Below are 7,565 nucleotides of genomic sequence, written 5' to 3' on the forward strand. Positions count from 1 at the left end.
TACTTGTGATCTCTGTCAAATAAATAAATAAAATCTAAAAAATAAAATAATAAAAAAGTAATATACTCTGGGTTAACTTATATATACACACATAAAAGTGAAAGACAGCTAAAGAACACCATGAAGAAAGAATATTCTACAGTAAAACAATTCTCTGCTGGAGGAACACAAATTACTGTGCGACATGTGATAATACATTCTCTACATAAACATAGAGGCAATATAATTAAAGTGTTCTGTATCAAATTAATTAGATATTGTTGACTCATTTCTCAATTACAAGCTGGGAGGTAATATGGAGCTGAGTGGTTCAGTCCTACATGGCCCCAAATCACCAGGGCCTAATTATCAGCTTTATTAACGCAGAGTAGAGGTAGAGTCTTCGTTCTCAGGAAATGCAGGGCTGACGTTGTGAGGACAGGCCATCACTCAGAAACTCTGACTTATCCTCATCTTCTCAAAGAGGCTTGACTCTCCTGACATCTTTCTCCCTGATTATTTTGAATAACGGAGGGTGGGTAGTCCTTCCTATCATTGGTAACGTTCTTTTTCTTTTCTCTTTTTTTCCAGACACATCTAGCTTACTTAAAATTCTCTCCTTGTTCTAGCCACCTCAGTTTTTTTTTCTTTAATGATTAATTTATTTATGAGAGAGAGAATGAGAGATAGTGAGTGAGCAGGGGGGGCAGGGGCAGAGGGAGAGAGAGAGTCTTAAGCAGACTCTGTGCTAAGTTCAGAGCCCATCATGGGGCTTGATCTCAGGACCCTGAAATCATAACCTGAGGCAAAAGCAAGAGTCAGACACTTAACCGACTACACCACCCAGGTGCCCCTAAGCCACCTCTATTTAAACCACTATAGACAGATCCATCTGCGCTGTGTACAGATACTGACTTTATAAGAGGAAACATTGTACTTCCATATATACAACAGTTATGCCCATATTGTCTAGAATTTAACTTGCACTAGTTAAAACAATTATCAAACTGAGTAACTCCCCTGGTTACTTTTAATGCTTTGGACCAAGCAACTGCACTTGTCGTTGAGGAGGATAAGTACAAAAGGTAATGTATAACAGAACAACCTAGAAGTAAGAGATTGTGTACAATGTTTAGTGAAATTTTGATTTAGCTTAAAGAAAGAAAAACATTTCAGTTTTTAGGCTAGAAACATTTGACTGTTCAAGCTCATACACACTAATGTATAAATAAGAATCATGAAACAAAAAAAATATCTTCAATTCATTTAAACATTTTATGAATTATCACCATCGGTGCTTTTTTATTTAGGAGTTAACAAAACCTGCATAAACAATATTATCAGGGTTTCTAGGGTGTTTTTTTGTTTTGTTTTGTTTTCACAGATTCATTTATTTTCTCACAAGCCCCTGCATTTCGAAAGTTTTCTTAATCAGGGAATTGACATTTAAAACAGTAATAAGATACTACTACAGACTATTAGCATAATACCAAATGCTGGCAATGATGTGGAGCAACAGGAACTCACATTCATGGCTGGGGAGGATACCCAATGGAACAGCCATCCTGAAAGACAGTTTGGCTGCTTCTCACAAAGCTAAATAGACTCCTACCATATGACTCAGCAATTTTACTCCTTGGTATATACCCAATGGTAATGAAAACTCACGTACACACAAAAACTTACATCAGCTTCATTCATAATCACCAAATCTTCAAAACAACCAAGACGTTCTTCAGTAGGTGAATGGACAAATAAACTGGGGTACATCTGGACAATGGAATATCATTCAGCACTAAAGAAGCCATGAATGAAACATGGAGGAAACTTAATCGCATTTTACTATGTGAAAGGAGCAAGCTGAAAAGGTGATATATTGTATGATCCCAACTTAATGACATTCTAGAAAAGGCAAAACTACAAAGACATAAAAAAAAAAAAAAAAAAAATCAGTGGTTGCCGCGGGTGAAAGGCTGGGAGAGAAATGAATAGGCACAGCACAGAGGGATTTTAGGGCACTAAAAATATTTTGTGTGATATTTTAATGATGGATATACATCATTATATATTTTCCCAAACTTACTGAATGCACAATACCAAGAATGAACCCTATAATAAACTATAGACTTTTGAAGATTATGATGTGCCCACATAGGTTGTTCTTTATAAAAAATCTACCGTTCTGGTGAACGATAATGGGGAAGGCTATGGGAAGTAGGAAATAGATGGGATATCCCTGTACCTTTTGGTTAACTTTGCTGTAAGCCTAAAAATGCTCTAAAAATAGCCTATTAAAATATTAAAAGTTTCTTAGGCTAAACTTTAAATACAAGATGTTAAAATTTTCTTTGTAACCTAATACAGACTGTTGTTCTGGAATTAATTTCAGAACATATTTTCTACCATAAAAATGTGTGATCGTTAAAGAATTTAAGAATTCTTAATATTGTTTATCTGATATATGAAGTTATATTTGGCTCATATTTAAAATTTTAGGTACAGAATAATTATGGTTATTTTATAAACTAATTAAATGCATTTGGCAAATATTCTTATTTTCTCCTAGATATTTTCTACTTTTTGATTTTGAGCTGGAAGAAATTTTACAAGTCAAGTGGACCAACTCTAATTGTAGCACTGAGGAAATTAAATCTGGGAAAAATAAGATGGTTAAGATCACCCAGCTAGTCTGTATCATGACCTTGATTATAGCCAGTATTATAGCTTCCCTACAGAAACCTACAGCCCATTATTCGCTCTCAAATGCAGCTCTGTTTTTTGATGTCATTGCCACTAACATACGTTTTAAGAAAAGAGAAAGACAAATATTTAATTTACATGCAAATAATTCATTTAAGTCACCAATTTAAATACATTCTCTATAAGACTTACTAAAAGGGTAAACACTTATGGATGACAAATATAAAGATGTTTCTTATACACAAATAATTCACTGTAATAAATAAAGTCTTTTCGGTTCACTTTATGAATGTTGTCATAGTTCTTTGATCAAGTTACAGAAAAGGAGAGCCAACTGAAAACACCTTGTTGTTTATTTAAATAACCCCAAGCTAGTAGTCATAATTCGTGTCACATTTCTAAATTTAAAATTACACTCAGAACTAAAACAAACAGTACGAAACAAAACAGCAGTACTTTATATTTCTAATTACTGAAGACTTCATGAATTTAATAATTTAGCCTTATCACTTATGCTAAGTGGATGAGATACTGAACTATTCTTAGATTTTAGCATAAGTATTTACTGTACAAGCGATGTCATGATTTTTAAGGACTTTATGATCATTAATTCAGCTAATCTTCAGAACAATTCTATCAGATTAGCATTATTATCTTTATTTTACAGATAGAAAAATTATCTGCTTAGTAAGTAGTAAATTCAAATCCTAGAAGTCATTCTTCAAAATCCATGCTCCTCACCAGGACGCTGGATTATATCTTGATTTTACCATATTCTTTTCGGATTAGACCCCATTAGATAAAGCAAACCATACAAATGATCTGAAAAATGATTAAACAAATCTGAAATCAATTACAAAATATACTATGTACTATTGAATTTAATAATGAAATAATCAATATTTCAGGCTTTACTATTTACTTATTAACAACATTACCATGTATTTATATGTACATTTGCAAAATGTTTTAAATATGTGCTACTTTGGGGGCGCCTGGGTGGCTCAGTGGGTTGAGCCTCTGCCTTCGGCTCAGGTCATGATCTCAGGGTCCTGGGATCGAGCCCCACATTGGGCTCTGCTCAGCGGGGAGCCTGCTTCTCCCTCTCTCTCTCTGTCTGCCTCTCTGCCTGCTTGTGATCTCTCTGTCAAATAAATAAAATCTTTAAAAAAAAAAAATATGTGCTACTTTGTAGGGTAACTAAACTGTATTTCACCAAAAATTTTTTTGAATAATATATGGGCAGGAGAAAAAATAATCAGAATCAGGGTAGAATCAAAAGGGATTCTGACATACTACAGAGAAGGACCCAATTACAGGGTAAAAACAATCTGGACCTCTTAGGTTCAAACAATGGTGGGCTTAAGCAGAAGAGAATGACTTCGCGAGGACACATCAAAAAGTACATTTGAGGAAGTTTAGCTAACAGTTCAGTTTTGATGAAATTTTGAGAAAAGAAGCTGTTATTATCACATTAAACTTATCAATAGAAATGAAATCTCTAGAATGATAAAGGACTTCCTCTTCATTGTTCCTTGAAGATGGCCTTCGCATTTGCTCTTTTTCCTCCTCAGACATCCTTTCTTCTCAGATACCTTTGCTCATGACTCGTATCAGTTATGTCTCTATTTTACTCTCCTGCTTACACAGTTACCATCCTGCTAAGAAAGCACCATCTCTTATCCTGTATATCCTGTTCTATTTTAAATTCATAACATGTATTTCTGTTTATTTGTTTATTTGTTTGCTTGTGTATTACCTTTCTCCTCCAAAAACGAATCCTCTGAGATCAAGAAACTTGTTCGATCAGTGCCTAGAAGAATGACTCTGACTTATAGCTAATGAGCACTAAAAATACTAATCAAATAAGTCCAAGATAGAATGAAATTTAAGTATGATCACACTAAAAAAATTATCTTCAGGATATAAAAATACAATTAAAGTGAAACACAGTCTGGGGCAGAGAAGCAGATCCAGCAAGCAATATTTAGCCTATGCAATAATGGGAATGTGCCCCACTCCACACACAATCTGTGCTATGTGGGTAACTACAGTGTCACAGTTGCTAATGCAGGACCTCGGTTATGAAATGGGGCCCAGGAGGCGTAGTTGGTAATAAATATAAAAGCTTAGACTCGAATGCAGGGAGGGCTGAACAGAGAGAAGAATTCAACGTAACACAAACCCGCAAACCAAAATTTGAAATCAAATGGGGAAGATACAGCTAACAAAGACAGGGAAAATGGATACTTAAGAGATAAAATCACTCAGGATTTTTAAAAATATGAAAGATAAGTCTGAGAACAAAATTTAAAAATAAGTATGTTGAAGATGCTTAAATAGAAAGGAATATCATCTGCTAAAGAGAATGAGAAATAATAAAAACAAACAGGAAGATGCAAATCAAGAACATGTGGGACGTAAAATGGTTAGTTAGAAACCCTGTAAGGAAAAATGAGGTCAAAAAAAAAAAAAAAAAAGAAAAAAAAATTCGGTCAGGGTAAGTATTCATGGAGTGGAGACCCACAAGGAGTGAGACACTGAGCCAACGGTATTCCTTGAAAAACACTTTTCACTAAGACCTGATAAAAAATGTATTTGATGTACTTTTGGAATAGCAGAAAGACAGAGCAAGAGAAGAAAAGAATAGTAGAAAAAGATGTGAGAGAAGTATTCAGGGGCCAAAAAATAGAGTAATAATTGAAAGTCTTTAAGTCTAATAGGATTTCCATAAGATAACTGAAAAAATGATGAAGAAGTAAAGAAAGTAGGCAAGAAATATCATTCATTGAAGTCAGAAATGAAGCTTCATACTGAAAAAACCACTCTCACTATAGGCTGAATGAACAAAATTCGATCAACACCTCAGCCCTTCTTAATAAAACATAGTATGGGGGTTCCTGGGTGGTTCAGTGGGTTAAAGCCTCTGCCTTCAGCTCAGGTCATGATCCCAGGGTCCTGGGAAAGAGCCCCACATTGGGCTCTCTGCTCAGCAAGGAGCCTGCTTCCCCTTCTCTCCCTGCCCGTTTTTCTGCCTACCTGTGATCTCTCTCTGTCAAATAAATAAATAAAAATCTTAAATATATATATATATATCTATAACCATTGTATAGTAAGACAAAGAAAAACTCCTCTAAATTATTAGAGATAAAATATAAACAGAATAAAAGCTAATAAAAAAATAAATAAATATGCTCCCCATAACAGAAATAATTGTCCAGAGATAATTGGGCAAATAGCAATTGTTATAAAATATTAAAGTAAATATTAAAGCACTGAAGGAAAAAAATTAAATCTAAAATTTCTAATCTAACTAACCTATGATTCCAAAATAAAGGCTAAACAAATATAACATTTAGCCATAAACAGAGATTAAGAGAGTTTAACCACAGAAACCACCTCTGAAAAATCTACTATAGAATATGTTCCAAAATGAATAAAATAGATCAGATGAACTCTGCTCCTGCAAATACATAGAATCTATTTGGCAATTTAATTAATTTTGAAATCTCAAATAATAATAGCTTTTGGCATTTTTTTTTAAGATTTTATTTATTTATTTGACAGAACAGAGATCACAGGCAGGCAGAGAGGCAGGCAGAGAGAGAGGGGGAAGCAGGCTCCCTGCTGAGCAGAGAGCCGAATGCGGGGTTTGATCCTAGGACCCTGAGATCATGACCTGAGCCGAAGGCATAGGATTTAACCCACTGAGCCACCAAGGCACCCCAGCTTTTGGCATTTAAAAATGATGGAAAATTGTAATGAATAACAAGAAAGATTAGGAAAATGGGTGTTCAGAAGATAAATATCATAAGGTTCTTGTCACATTGTATGAGATACCAAGAAACCTCACACTATTTTAGAAGAGAAAGATAATTCCTTACTGTGGCATAAGTTTTTGGTATAAAAGGCTGAGTGAAAGCATCCACTAATGAGTAAAACAGAGAAGAATGAGTGCAGAGAAAAAGGGAAAAAGTAAGTAACAATCAAACAAAAACCTGCTGTTCCAGATGAGTCTCACACACGAAAATTCCAAAGCAAAATCAGTGGAGACTATGGAGAGGGATTCCCTTAGCTTGAACTTGGCATTCCAAAACTGTGTTGAGTTTGGATCATTTCCCTTGCCTCTCTAAACCTCAGTGTCCCTTTCTTCAAACTGGGAATTGCAATGCAATTTGCCCTCTAGGCGTATTGTAAATAATAAATGAGATAATGCAATTAAAACAACAGAGGAGAGAGAGGGAGAAAGGAGAGACAGCATATACCAATAGTTTGGCCTAGAGAGAAACAATCGGAAGGTACTCTTAATTGCATTTATTATTTATTTATAGTGAGTGGGGAGTATAAAACATGTACCTTTGGCTCAGTATACCTTGGCTTAAGTTGTGAATAAAGGTAATACGTATCTGACATGCTTCTAAATCTTTTTAATTATTTTATTTTAAAAATTATTTTAAAGTTACAATGTTGTCAAGTAGTTCACATCAAAATCTAAATACTGTATTTTTCAAAATTTTGATAATTTCTGGTTGACTTTTATTGAAAAAAGTGAAATCATATGTTTTTATGTCCTTTATTCCAGGCAGTCTAGTCAAATTAACACTCATTTTCATTTTAAAAGCAAAATAACAGAATTAGATACTATAAAGATTAAATACAGATTTATGATATAGACAAGATGGTAGAGGCATGTTTTTCTCTGTATCTCCTTGTTGAAGGCAATTATAAATCCTGGAAATAACATTAGAAGCAGGAAAAGGGAAAGCTCTGAAAGGTCATAAGAGGCACAGGCAGCCAAACTGGTTTATGACCCCAGGACTGGAGAAACAACACAGACTGGTTATTTTATGTCCTCACACCCCAAAAGGATGATCCAGACCCACTGT

This window comes from Neovison vison, chromosome 11 (assembly GCF_020171115.1).
Source record: "Neovison vison isolate M4711 chromosome 11, ASM_NN_V1, whole genome shotgun sequence".
NCBI lineage: Eukaryota > Metazoa > Chordata > Mammalia > Carnivora > Mustelidae > Neogale > Neogale vison.